The following is a 15,500-nucleotide window of genomic DNA, read 5'->3' on the forward strand; positions in this document are numbered from 1 at the left end:
AAGTTTATACTTTATTCTTAGCATATTAGAGGGACTGCAATACCTTCTAATCTAATCCCCAAACTCCCCTACCTAGGGAACACTGTGGGAAGAGGTTCCATATCTGCAGATTCTAGTACCATTCATTAATGATAGAAGTGAGTGAAGGATGTGGAAATTTGGCATTATATGTATTAATACAGATGATTGTCTGGCGGTTGTGTAAGAGCCAAGTGTTCTGCTCTGCACACTGTTTGTGTATGTTCTACTTTGAAAAGTTAATAAAAATTGTTAAAAAAAAAAAAAAAAAAAAGCTGATGATAAAAAAATATTTTCAGTTGTTAAAAGCCCTCCTAATTTTATTCTTGCAATATCTTGACCTCTTTCATCAAATAAACTCTACTTTTTATTGACTGGTTTTTTTGCACTCTTGCTCCCAACATTTCCTGCTGTCATTCTCAGAGCTATAACTAGACATTTTAGTACCCATAGCAAATAAGCCCCCTCCCTCCACGATCCCTGCCCTTTTTCTCTCTTTCCCCTTTCCCCCAATTCCAGATGGTAATTCCAAATGGTAGAAGTATAGCACTCTTCCTGATTACATTTGCATTTGTCATTTTTCTAACTCTAAGGAGCTTTGGGAACTGGGTAGCTGCCTCTTTCGCCCACCACTAGTTAAAGGCCAGGTTACTGTCCACAGCCTAGCATGCGACCAACAGTCCTCAAACACAATGATTAGACTAGCCTCCTGGGACATTTAAATATATTGCCTTCCAGTGCAATACAAAAATTCCTCCTCTCCTATATCATGTACCACATCTCATGCTAAACCAGGGCCCTCCCCAACACCTCCCCCTAAACTATAATCATGGGGCAAAGCTAGCATTCTCCCCACCATCCACAGCATGCATTCATAACCTAGCCCTCCCCAAAGAACACTCACTTATCCCCTTAGACTGGCTCCCACAGCAACACCCTCTAACCCCCACTCAACTACCAACCTTAACCTACTCCTCCTCAACACCAGATCCATCCACAACAAACTAGCCCTGCTACATAACCTAATTGGGAACCATGCTACTGACCTCATGTGCCTAACAGAAACATAGGCCCTGGACACAGACTCTCCACAATCCCAACAAATCTGCCCCCAAGGCTTCTCCTATGCCCACATGTCTTACAAGGTGTAGCAATCCTCTTTAAGGACACCCTCGGCTTGCATCTCACTCCATACCAGTGCACTGTCAGTACTGAATCCACATTCTTACAATCAAACACCCACCTCAAATGGGGACTCTTGCTATTTTACCACCCACCTCATATCAAACAAGAAGCTTAGAACCTTCTCATAGCCCTGACAGACATCATACTTGAACACCCAAGGATTATTCTCCTTGGCAACTTCAACATCAGGGTTGATAACCCATGCTCTGCGCCTGCAAAATATTTCCTAGCCACTCAGGACTCCCTTGGTCTGATCCAATTAATTAGCAGCTCAACTCATGAGATAGGCCATCCCTTGACCTCGTGACAGTTCCAGAAAACTCCTTCCCAGAGCTTCATATCAGCAACATCCATTCTTTGCCTCTCTCCTGATCTGACCATCACTAATCAGCCTTGATACACTACCTGCTTTCACAAAGAAAATTAACATCTCCATCACAAAAATCAAACCATTAACGTGTCCATTGATCTCTTTCTTCAAACTACACTGGAATGCGACCTTCACAAGCCCTACCCACTCTCCAGCGCCAGTCAAGATACCTGCTTGACTGACAGACTAGTCAATCACTGGAACCACATAATGTCTAAAACAACAGACATACTCGCCTCAAAGAAGATTGTTCGCATCAAAAATCCCACACTCTGGTTCTCCCAAGAATTCAAAGAGCTAAAACAAACTGGAAGAAGGCTTGAGCAAAATGGTGAAATCCGGATCTCTCCAAGACTGGGAAAACTGTAGAAACCATCAGACTTCTTACCACAAAGCCAATACATTAGCCAAAAGATCCTATTTTTCCAAGATCACCCAAGTGGAACACGCTTCCAGAGAACTCTTCCTCACAGTCAATAAGCTCCTAGTTCTGGCTGCTCCACAGCCCCCTCCTGCGACCAATGACTACTGTGTCAAACTAGCTTTATTGTTCAAAGATAAAATCACCCACATTAGATCAGAACTGGACAATGCCATCAAGGCTTGCCCATTGATAGATCACCATCACACACCTAATCACTTCTCCTCAGATTTCCTCCCTCTGGCAGAGGATGAAGTGGACAATCTCTTAACCAACCTTAGACCTACCACATGTTCTGAAGACCCCTGCCGATCATGAAACTAGCCAAATCCGGTCTTCGATACCCCCTCAGCCTATTATTAGTGCCTCACTCTCTGAAGATCACCTTCCAAAACCTCTAAAGAAAGCAACAAAGCCATTATTAAAGAAACCAGGCCTAGATCTGAATGACCTAAAGAACTACCGACCCGTTTCCAACATCCCATGCCTCAGCAAAATCTTCGAAAAGGCAGTTCTACAACTCACCAACTACATAAATGTGGCCAATATCCTTGACCCCTGCCAAATGGGATTAAGAAATGGACACAGCACAGAAACAGCACTAGTGAACCTGGTTGATGATCTCAGGATCTGTCTAGATCATGAACAACTCACACTCCTAGTACTCATTGACCTCTCCAGTGCGTTCTACACCACTGATTACCAGATCCTGATCTCCCATCTTACTGACCTGGGCATCTTGGGCTCAGCACTAACGTGGCTTTAATCCTTCCTCAAAGACCGCACCCAAACCATTTCCTTGGGAGATATATCCTCACACCCCCACCACTCCTGTTTGGAGTCCCTCAAGGTTCCATCCTCTCTCCTACCCTCTTTAACATATACATGACACTGCTCTGTAAGCTACTCAGATACCAATATTCTCTTTCACACATACGCTGACGACATCCAGCTATTGTACCCATGGGCCCTGACCCCATCAGGCAATCTTTCAACACTAGCCTAGAGAAAATCTCATACTGGCTTTGTCCACAATAAATTGAAGTTAAACCCCAAAAAGGCAGAGATCCTGTAGCTTGGGAAACAAGACTATTCCTCTATCCTCTCAAGGGTGACTCTAGATGGGTCTGCCCTCATGTTTTCTACCAGGTCAGAAGTTTAGATTTCCTCCTGGACTCTAAACTCACTACTGATGCCCAAATCTGATTAGTAAGAAAATCCACTTTCTTCCAGTTATATCAATTATGTCATCTTTATCCTCTCCTCGACAACTGTGCATTCACAACAGTAATCCAGGCCTGTGTTCTCTCCTGCCTGGGCTATTGCAAATGTGCTGTACATCGATCTCCCCAAGAAACTGGATCAGCACCTTCAGCTCATTCAAAACACAGCAGCTCAAGCTATACTTCAGATCAGAAAATAAGACCACATCACACCTTTCTCCAGATCCCTTCACTGGTTCTCTAAACACTACCAGGCAGTGTTTAAAACTTTGGTCCTCACATTCAAAGCCCTCCAAGGCCTAGCACCTGCCTATCTGCATGACAGTCTCTCCCCCTACACACCCATTCACCTTCTACATTCACTTCCCCAAGTGTACTTCATTGTGCCAGCTCCTAGAAAACAAACTCTCAACCACCAAAAAAAAAAACCAAAACCCTGACAGGAGCATCCCCCACTCTATGGAACTCTCTTCCAGGTGACCTCACACTTGCCCTTGACCTGCTCACATTCAGAAAAACCCTGAACCCTGTAAAGCCTCAAGCCTGGGAATGTACTTCTGTCCCTCTATCCCTGCCATCATAGTCCTTTTCATTCCCACAAGCCATTAGAGTTCCCACTCTGCTTCACCAGTAGATTTCGAACTATAAACTATTGACTGTACCCATAAATCTCTTACTAAACTATATATTATAACCTGTTAATTGTTAACATTACTCATTCCCTTTGTAATCCCACTTCTTTGTAAATTTGCCATATTCCTATGTAATTTCAATTCTCATTCTCTGTACCACAGTTCCTTGTCACATGTTTTCAACTCTATTGGTGGAAAAGCATGACAACAAATAAACGATGACAAAGGATACATTTTGTTAATACAGCAAGTTACTAAAAGCACTGCAGAACGCAGTAGTGAAAAAAGCCCAATAGCAGCAGTGCTAACATTAATCAATGCCATATAATGGGGATCAGAAACTCAGACACATCCCCCGCCTGGCACACCACTTCAACCTACAGTGTTAGAACTGTGAAATCAGCACAGCCAGTTTGCATATTTTGAAAATGCTCATGCTGGGCAGTCAAGCAAGCAGCACAGGCTTCAATTACAGGAACCCCAAGACAGAATTCATTATGGGGAGATCCAAAAACATGGCTAACCTCCATCCTACAGGATGTCATGGACAGGGCGAGTGGAAACTGCTGAGGGGATAAGAATGGTGTAGAGGTAAGAGGAGCTTTAGAAATGGCAAATGGGACACTTACCTGGGCTCCCTGCGCCTGCCCCTTTGTATGAAAAAAAAAAAGTGGAATTGAGGCGGCAGTTTTTGCGCACAAGGCACTAGGAGGGTGTGTGAAAGTACATGAAGCAATTCCTGCTCTGCCACTGGTCCCCTCTCAACATGCTCCCGCTATCCCCCTCCACCCAACAAGAGTCCAGGCTGATGCACTTGTCCCTTGCCTCACGCGCCCCATGAGGGCCTGCCCCTGTTTTGGGGATAGTATGAGGAGAGCAAGGTCAATGACAGCAAAGTCAAAGCAAAGTAAAAATCAGGATAGAGCTGAACTTAACAGTACACAGCAAGCATGGCTCATATTCAATTCCCATGCTGAATTTACAATCATTGCAGTGCTTCTGGGAGGGAAGATGAGCCAGCTGTCACTTTCACCGACCCCTGCCTGATGGGTTGTTCTGAGATGGCAATGGATGAGCTATTACGTTGCCATGTGAATGAAGGCATGTGTTGATGCAACTTCAGATCCACTTTTCCATCATAAATGGAAGCTGATGGGGCTGAGATTCAATCCCATTAGGTTGAAATGCTACAGGCCAGATAATAGACACAGAATACGAAGGCAGAAAAGGCCCATCCAGTTTTCTCAACATTTTTCCTGGTGCAATGCCAGACTACGGTTCACGTCTGGCTTTCCCATTAGTTTGCAATGATGGCGCTTGTGTTTCTCCCATGCATGTTTTTATTAATGCACAAGGAGGAAAGAATGGCTCTAGAACAGAAGTACACAAACTATGGCCCATGGTAATGAGTTTGCAGCAGCAGTGCTATGATACTTCAAGCTGGAAGTGACATTGCTGAGCCAGATGTGTCGCTGCTGCTGGCCAGTTAACAACTGGCACACCCACCCAGACCAAATCCCTAATGTGGCCCTTCAAATTAAACATTTACCCACCCCTGGCTCTAGAACATTGTATGAAGTTCCAAAGAAGTAGACTCAGAAGCAACACTGGGAAATATTTCTTCAGAAAAGTGGTGGATGGATGGAATGGCCTACTAAGAGAGGTGGCAAAGAAAAAAATACCAACAGAATTCAAGAAAGCCTGGGATAAGCACAGAAGATTCCTGGATAAGAAGTGAGGGGGAAAACCTGAACATCATCTACATTTATGGAACAAGGCAGACTTGACAGACCATAACATCCTTGTCTTCCACCTGTCTCTCCATTTCTATACCTTACCCCCTACTCCCCCACAGCTAAGGATCCTCTGTGCTTATCCCAGGCTTTACCCCTCACTCCCCCACAGCTAAGGATCCTCTGTGCTTATCCCAGGCTTTACCCCTCACTCCCCCACAGCTAAGGATCCTCTGTGCTTATCCCAGGCTTTACCCCCTCACTCCCCCACAGCTAAGGATCCACTGTGCTTATCCCAGCTTTACCCCTCACTCCCCACAGCTAAGGATCCTCTGTGCTTATCCCATGCTTTACCCCTCACTCCCACACAGTTAAAGATCCTCTGTGCTTATCCCAGGCTTTACCCCCTCACTCCCCACAGCTAAGGATCCTCTGTGCTTATCCCAGGCTTTACCCCTCACTCCCCTAAAGCTTGAGATAAGCACAGAGGATCTTTAGCTGTACCCCCTCACATCCCAGGCTTTACCCCTCACTCCCTCGCAGCTAAGGATCCTCTATGCTTATCCCAGGCTTTACCCCTCACTCCCCCACAGCTAAGGATCCTCTGTGCTTATCCCAGGCTTTACCCCTCACTCCCCCCACAGCTAAGGATCCTCTGTGCTTATCCCAGGCTTTACCCCTCACTCCCCCCACAGCTAAGGATCCTCTGTGCTTATCCCAGGCTTTACCCCTCACTCCCCCACAGCTAAGGATCTTCTGTGCTTATCCCAGGCTTTACCCCTCACTCCCCCACAACTAAGGATCCTCTGTGCTTATCCCAGGCTTTACCCCTCACTCCCCCATAGCTAAGGATCCTTTGTGCTTTTCCCAGGCATTCTTGAATTCTCTTGCTGATTTTAATTATTAAACATGTATTTACTGTCTCCTCAGTTTTGGAAGGACAATGGAAGCTTTTGAATCCAGCTTTATGCATCCATTTCTCTTTTCATTCAAATATATTTTCTGATGTTTTTCCTTGAGACTACCCCTCTGGAGCTTCATATTACGACCTCTTGTACTTCAGGAGCATTCTTTCCTCTGAAAATGATTTGCTTCTTCAAAGGCAGGTAACTATGCATATCCCTCCTTCACCTACCCCTACCTTTCCTCTCACCCCACCCAGTACAAAAGTGAATGTCTGAAAGAGGGAATAGTTCCATGTTTTGGCATTTTCTAAGACAGAACAGGATGGTGAGGGGATGCTGAGAGAGGAAGGGCTCCAAGACAGGAATGAAACCACAATATTTCGACATAAGTTAGGGTTACTGTCCTTTGGACAGGCTTGGCAGTTTCAGACTAGACAGTTTCCAGAAGCATATCTGGGGTTTTATAGGCGTCTCCTGCCAGTTATGCATTCTTTAAAGAGCAACAGTTTTAATTCCTCTTATATGCAAATGCTCTAAGTGAACATCTCTCCAGGCTCCAGTCACATTTAAGTCCATACAGTGCTCTCGACAAACTCTTGACTGTCCATCATAAAATCTGAATGGCCTGTCATGTAATTGTCAGATTGTGTCTCTTCTAGAATACTGCCTTGTGTGAACTTTTTTTCCCCCATGGCACAAGTAATAAGCCACAGAAAGGTATAGAAAACATCCTATTGCATGCCTGTATGTTTCAATAAAACAGAATAATGAAAAAACTAAGCCTTACCTGACCTTCTATTCACACACCTGCTATATGCAATGAGGCGTGCAGGAAGGTAGTATCTGTGTCAGAGATGCAATTAAGTGTTCTTGACACAGCATTTTCCAAAGTCTATTCACAACCTCAAAATATAGGCAGTCAGCCAAACTTCAATTGTGTGAGCTTAGTGCCACCACATGGCGAGTCCTGGAACTTCAGCCAGCAGGAAAACTCTCTATTACACTACAGATACCTAACCCATGGCACAGGAGGACCATAAGGCCCAGCTTGCCCAAAAACACAGACTTTACCCTCCTCCCCTCCTCACCAAAGATGATCTGTTCTTACCCCCGGCTTTACCCTCGCACCCTCCTCACCAAAGATGATCTGTTCTTACCCCCAGCTTTTTAAAACTGTGACTGGTTTTGTTTCCTGTACCTTTTCGATGATAACATTTTGTAAAGTTTCTCCTGCTTTGGCTTTCCTTGTTAGAGCTTGACTCTGTATTGCCCTGTCTTCTCCTCTGCAGAAAGGCTCATTCCATCTCATTCTGTTGCATGAGTTACTCCGAGTACAGCTTCTCACTTTTAAAGTGCTGCTCTCTGTAAAACAGACTCTCCCTTTACCTATATACAGCTGCACTTTCATTTTCAACTCTTAATTCCATCTATTTATTTCCATCTTTTCAGCAGATTTGGATGACAAATTTCAAATGTATTTACTTGGGTACATAAGTATTATCCATTTCAGCGCAGCTAAAAACGGGGGCACTGGCATTCACAAGGAGTGAACGTTTTTGTCAGGATACAAAAATGCAAGTCTAAACTCCCAAAGGGACAATGATTTAAATTAGACAAAATACACATTTCAAAGATGGTCTCTTCATAGGTTCTGACATTTCAATCCAGAAAACTACAACTCATTCAACCCATTAGTAAACATCCACTCTGGCCAGTGCTCAAACATCCATCCATCCACCCATTCTGAAACACACTTCAAACGTCCTAGAAATTAACTACGCAGTGTCATGAAGGATGCAACAGAAGACTGTAATACCTGAGGTAGAGTAGCACAAAAAGGATTCTATGTAGGAATTGCAAATCTAAAATCCAAAAAATCGTTATAGAAATAATTCACCATAAGCTACTCTCCTAAGGAAACACTAGGAGGAGATGTTTCAGTGCAGACCGTGAGAACAGCTTTTCTAGTCTGCTGTGGGAGGCTGCTAGCACTTAGGCTAGCAGCCTCCCACAGCAACTCCCAACATAAACCCGAGGCTGCAGTCAACACTCTTACCCAAAACCACCTCGATTCTGGATTGGACATCAAACCCAAAATGTCCTCAATTTAGCACACCAAAGAAACAAATGCATACATGCACTGGTTTCCATCTGACATCTAGAATGTGTCCCCGAATCAAAAATTCTAAACCAAAATCCTCTAACTTCAAGGAAAACTCTGTGCACCAGTTTAAACTGTGTTTCCCTCATGTAAATATCAGAGGTTAATTTATGAAGGGAAGTGAAATACTCCTGCAAATCAAGGTCAGAAAAAAACCCAATCCCAAGGGCTTGGTCCATTTAGATGAGGAACTTATCACCACCCTGCAGCATCCTATACCACCAAGCTATTATATTAAACACCTACGAGGTACTCTGTATATTTAATATCTAAAGCACCCCGAAAACTCTCTGTAGACAATTATAAAATGCCTGACTTGTAAATAGCCATAAGATGTGCACTTTTGGTCAGATTAAAAAAGGTGCTCCTTCAGAGGCAGGGAGGAAAACGTGTAGAGTTGATTATCAAACTCTACATGCGCAATAATCTACCCCGAATTAGTCACCTGCAGAAACAGCTTGTAAAAAGCATCTATGTGCTTTGTACATGTGCGTTCAGGATGAATTAGGTATGACTCATGGGGGACGTATAACTTACTACTGAGCATGCACGGGAGTTCCTGCAATGCTGCCTCACGAGCCCCTCAACTGATTGTAGAGCTTAACTTTAGCAAGGTATTTGACTTTCGTGGGAGGTGGGCACTTATTAAGCATGGCTAATTCATCCTGCTGTCTATGGAGAACCCATTTATGTTAAGCAAATTTGCTTTCTCTGTCGACAAGCAGGGCTGCATTAGCCATGACCTGTGAGGGGTCCCAAACTGAGGGTTGCATAGCCAAGCACTTACTGAATAAAATAATCCGGCTCTCCCATGAAGATTAGATTACCGGGTAAAAAAACAAACCGCACTAAACTGCTTGTTCAACTGTCATTTCTAATAGACTGGCCAGACAGTAGTGGGACGTGAAGGTGTGTATAGATCACCAGGTTGCAGCTTTGGAGATATCTGCCTAGGTAGTGGTTAAGAGAAACACAAGGCAAAAAAACAAATCTTCTAAAGAGAGAAAAAGAGAACACGTGTGCAGCAGATCAGACATAAAGACTGAGAGCCTCACAAGTCAATGTGTATAACGGAAATCCCACACACGCTCAATAGTAAAAGCGCTTCTGAGCGAGAGAGTTGGATCCATTTGGCGCTGTCAGCTATTTCAGCCCTGCTCGTTAATGGAGAAATTATATAAATTAGAAAACATAAAAGAAGAAATGCTAGAAGTTGAAAGATTAAAAAGACATGGAAAAATATGTAATAGACAAAGAAGAAATCGGCAACAGAGAAAGAGGTTAGAGAACTTATTTTAGTTTCTGAAAAAATATATGGTGTGACTGTTTATTGCCAAACTAACAGGCCGATACAGTACAGTGTGCTCCGATGGAGCGCACTGTTAGCCGGCATTTGGACGCGCTAGCTTTACCCCTATGTTGATGGCCATATTAGGTATTCCCTCGCGATTCAGTAAGTAAAATGTGCAGCCAAGCCGCTAATTTCTCCGGGCACCGGGAAAGTGCACAGAAAAGCAGCAAAAACTGCTTTTCTGTTTATCCTCCAACTTAATATCATGGCGATATTAAGTCGGAGGTCCCGAAAGTTTAAAAAAGTAAAAAAAAAAAAAAAAAAAAAAAATCTGAAATAGGCCCGTGGCTTGAAAACAGGACGCTCAATTTTGCCGGCGTCCAGTTTCTGAACCCGTGGCTGTCAGCAGGCTCAAGAACCGATGCCAGCAAAATTGAGCATCGGCTGTCAAACCCGCTGACAGCCGCCGCTCCTGTCCGAAAAGAGGCGCTAGGGGCACGCTAGTGTCCCTAGCGCCTCTTTTTACCGCCGGGCCTAATTTAAATAAATTTATTTACTGAATCGCGTGCACAGGAGAGTGGCCTGTGCGGGTGCCGGGAGAGCGGGCACTTGCCCGCTCTCCCGTGTTTTTTACTGTATCAGCCCGTAACTATAGTGCTTGGGCTTCATACCATGCAGTCAATGCCAATTTTGAAGGCTCAATGTCAGAGTGGAAACTCCTTTGGAACCTCAGGGGTAGATTTTCAGAGCCCTGCTCGCCTAAATCCGCCCAAAACCGGGCGGATTTAGGCGAGCAGGGCCCTGCGCGCCGGTAAGCCTATTTTACATAGGCCTACCGGCGCGCGCAGACCCCGGGACTCGCGTACGTCCCGGGGTTTTCGGAGGGGGGCGTGTCGGGGGGCGGGCCCGGTCGACGCGGCGTTTCGGGGGCGTGTCGGCCGCGTTTTGGGGGCGGGTACGGGGCGTGGCTACGGCCCGGGGGCGTGGCCGCACCCTCCGTACCCGCCCCCAGGTCGCGGCCCGGCGCGCAGCAGGCCCGCTGGCGCGCGGGGATTTACGTCTCCCTCCGGGAGGCGTAAATCCCCCGACAACGGTAAGGGGGGGGGTGTAGACAGGGCCGGGTGGGTGGGTTAGGTAGGGGAAGGGAGGGTAAGGTGAGGGGAGGGCAAAGGAAAGTTCCCTCCGAGGCCGCTCCGATTTCGGAGCGGCCTTGGAGGGAACGGGGGGAGGCAGCGCGGCTCGGCGCGCGCAGGCTATACAAAATCGATAGCCTTGCGCGCGCCGATCCAGGATTTTAGTGGATACGCGCGGCTCCGCGCGTATCTACTAAAATCCAGCGTACTTTTGCTTGAGTCTGATGCGCAAGCAAAAGTAGGCTGTTCGCGCGCCTCTTAAAATCTACCCCTCAGTGAACAGCTTTTATTTACCAATACAGCGATGAAAACTTTTACCTGTGTGACAGACATATGCTTACAACAGATCATCAGATTACGCAAGTCAGCTGCAGAGCTGGCTCAGCTCAGGCAAGGTTTGATAATTAGCTCCTTCATCTTCATCCCAGGACCCCTCACTTCAGAGCCTCTTTTCAATTGAAACAGGCCACACTTCTCTGCATGGTAAACTTGGATGTACTTAAATGTTTCTATCATTTCTCCTGTCTTTCCTCTATACAATCTAGATCTTTTGTAAGTCTGTCCCCATATGCTTTATACTGAAGACCACTGACTATTTTAGCAGCCTCCCTCTGCACAGACTCCATCCTGTTTATATCCTTTTGAAGGTGCGGTCTCCAGAATTGTACACAGTATTCCAAGCGAGGTCTCACCGGGGACCTATACAGGGGCAATATCACCTCCCTTTTTCTGCTAAGCCATTCCTCTCCCTATGCAGCCAAGCATCCTTCTGGTTTTTGATATCACCTTATCCACCTGTTTGGCTATGTCGAGATCATCTGATATGATCACCTAAAGATTAATTTTAAAACTCTGCCTTCTCCCATGGATTTTGCACCAATTCTCAAGGGGAAAATAAATGTGCACTCTCTTCGAAAATTGCCTCAGAAAAAAGTAGCTGCAGAGATTTGCACCTGCTTTTTCCACCAATAACTTTTTCCTAAAAAGTAACGTGCACAGACATGAAAAGTCAACACTACACGCATTGTTGCCTTCCCCTGACCCAACCCTGCCTTTGAGCCTACCTACTTTTCCTGCGAGTAAAAATCCACACATTGTTGATCTCTGTATATAACTGTACCTGCATTCAGGACGGGCAACTTTTATTCACGTAAAGGGCCATTTTCCCATGTAAATGGTTTTTGGAAATTGCGCTTCTCAGGACCTCTCTCTCTCTCTAAATTGTAGGCTCCACAGCAAGTCATCACTATACATTTGCTGACCCTAGCAAACCCTTATTCTAGCTTCAATATATTACAGAAACAGGAAGGCAAAAAAGAACTGTACGGCCCCATCCGCCCAATTTATGTAGCTCTTATGATCCCCATCACTCCTTCAGAGATCCCCGGTGTTTATCCCATGAATTCAGATACCATTGTTATAGAAACACCGAAACAAAACAAACGTAAACAACCCAAGGATGAGATTCGAACCCAGAAGTCCTAGCACTATAGATTAGCAGTCCGTTGCCTTTACCACTCAGTTACCTTGCCTCCTAATTGCAGGCATGCTCCTAATTTGGATCGCCAATATTAAACTCTCAATATTAAACTTGGCTATTTCTCTACACAAATTAATTTTCTACTGTCATCTTCATAAAGGATGGAAGCATGCAAACATTCATACGTCTGCTGGATTAGAAACAAAAACAATAAAATAGACAAGTGGCCAAGTACAACTCCCAAATAGATTTTTTTTTTAATTTTTTATTTATTCATATTTAACAAATATAGACAGTAATTCTACATGCCAATGACAAGGTGTATACTGGCAAAGCATATAATTTCACTTGGCTCCAACTTCTACATATTACTACATAAATGGATACAAGAAGTAAATATTTATAAATCTGCCAAAATTCAATTATATTACCTTATACGACCATTTATAAGGAATCTAGAGATACTAAATATTTTATTCTAGAGCAATTAGCAGTTAATGTTTCTAGGTATAGGTGAACTAAACCTTTAAAACTCTATATACCAATAACTCATCTGGGTAATCGCTAACTAGTTGTACGAGCTACAAGAAAATGCCTAAGGTCTGAAGGTTCCAAAAACACAAACCTCTCATTCTTGTATTTTACTACACATTTACAAGGAAAATATACGACCATCTGAGCTCCTAAATTCTTAACTTCAGAACTCATCTGTAAGAAATTCCTTCTCCTTATTTGAGTGGGCCTGGTTATGTCTGGGTACATCCACATTTTTTGTGCCAGGTAAGTTTTTTCTCTGTTACGGAGAAATAGTCGTAGGATAAGAGCTCTATCTTCCATTTTCCCAAATCTCACACATAAAGTTCCTCTTGCTTCCACTTGTTCTTCCATTGATTTCTCTAAAACTTCTGTAATATTATTCAATTGTTGGGACTGATTTAGCCCCTCCGGCTTTTCTTTATCCTTTGTGGCTATAAAAAAGATTTTTTCAATAGATGGTATTTTTTCTGGGGTCAGTTGTCAGTTCTCCCCTAAAAATCTTTTAAATTACTCCAATGATGATATAAACTTTACATTGGGAAAGTTCAGAATCCTAATATTGCTGTATCTCAAATTATTCTCGATTACTTCAATCCTTCTAGAATTTACTAATTCGCCTTTAATTATTCCTGATTGAACTTCTTGAACTTAAGTAAACTGTTTTTCCAAGATCTCCAATTTTTCTGAGTGTTTCTTTACCGCATCATCTGTGGTTTTAACTTGAAGGTGTATATTGGACATTTTTGTTTCTAAATGACTCATAGATGTTTAATCTCCATTAGCACCAGCCAAATATTTTCTAAAGTAACTTTTTGTGTTAGTTCCACCTCACGTCTCAGGATACCAAGAATAGATTCTCCCAACTAGAATTTTAAAAGGATAACTAAGATCGCCACTCCATCCTCTACAAACCATGCTTTCTAGAAACATCACTTTATAAGTTAGAGACATCGCCTGAAACAGTTCATCACAAGGAGACTTCTCCCTGGTCTCACATATGCAATACTCTCAGGTGCCCTAGAGAGGAAAACGGTAAGTTCCTTACCATCAGCTCAAATGTGGTCAAAATAAGAGACTTCCTGAATTTAAATAAGTTGTACCTTGAGTGCATCTACTTGCCGTGAAATATGGGACATTCCCCTGCAAACACCACAAGATGCAAACAATGTACACATGTAATCCCCATGCCACACACAAGGAAGGAACATGAACTACAGAACTACCTAATTACACCAAAGCATCAGAAACAAAACCACAAATGACAGAAATGGGATGTTTGTGGTCCAGGATGCAGCAGTCAAGACACGAGGGAAGCAAAACCAAATCAGAGAGTGCGAGTTAAACACAGGAATTTAAATGGATGCATATATTCAGTGCATTGGTCACAGGCCTTAGCAGAGACAAAGGATTTAAGTTCCAAAAAATACTGAATTACCTTGGATAAAATAAAATGAAAAGTAAAATCAGCAGCGCAAAAATGTCTGTACAAAAAGCCAAAGTCGCCTGAAATGCCAGATCTCTAGCTAGGTCTCCACTCGGCCTCTGGACTAAACACATCAATTTTGAAAAAAACCTGTGCCCCTAAATTTAGGCTCCTAAACTAGGCACCTATTTTTCAGCCAAAAATGCCCATAAATTTCCAAGCCTAAAACTTAGGATATACTTAGGCTCTTAATTCTGAAAATCCGTGCTAAGCACCTAACTTTTCCCCCTGCCCTAACTCAGCCCCTGTAACCATGCACCTTTTAGGATCCTAATGAAGCAAGGAACTTTCATTTAGATACTCAGCTTTGGTAAATTTAGGATCCTTAACCCTTTAAAAATTGGCCCCCGAGAGGCCTGAGCTCCTGAACTACTACTACATAACACTTCTATTAGTGCTACTGGAACTATGCAGGACTGTACAAAAACAAAAACCCCCCACCTAAAAGACACTCCCTGCTTAATAGAGCTTACAATCTAATCAAGCTCATGCTTAAAATGAGTTAATGAGACTGAAGGCGGACCAACAGGCTTAAGTTTTAAAAGCAGTGTCAAAAAGGTGAGTTTTTAGATGGGAGCAAGAGAGGGAAGCATGATGTAGCAGTTCAGGAAGACGGTGCAGCCAGGTGGAAAGCCCTCTTTGTCACTTGCTGCCAGTGAGGCAATGAAGTCTTCAATTCCACTACTTGGTCCACTGGCTGCCCTGTCTTCCAACTAGGAGATGGAGAAGACATTCTCCTCCCTCCTCTGATATCAGCATGAGCTCATCCTCCTGGGAAGCTTCTAATGGATGCCAGCCCCCTCTTGGTTCAACCGTACTGGCAGATGCATGAAGATCAGAGGCAACATGGAGCATACTGGATCCGGAATTTCCAAATCAAGGCTTCGATCAAGTAGCCAGGACAGAAATAAGGACGGCAAAATAAGTG

At 43.9% G+C, this 15,500-nt stretch overlaps 1 protein-coding gene across 1 annotated transcript in view; it reads right to left on the minus strand.

Annotated features, from left to right (window-relative positions):
* The window catches only part of FAM155B (family with sequence similarity 155 member B), a 329,423-nt gene that overhangs the window by 49,909 nt on the left and 264,014 nt on the right, over positions 1-15,500 (minus strand). The gene's annotated exons all lie outside the window — the stretch shown is intronic.

This window comes from Rhinatrema bivittatum, chromosome 6 (assembly GCF_901001135.1).
Source record: "Rhinatrema bivittatum chromosome 6, aRhiBiv1.1, whole genome shotgun sequence".
NCBI lineage: Eukaryota > Metazoa > Chordata > Amphibia > Gymnophiona > Rhinatrematidae > Rhinatrema > Rhinatrema bivittatum.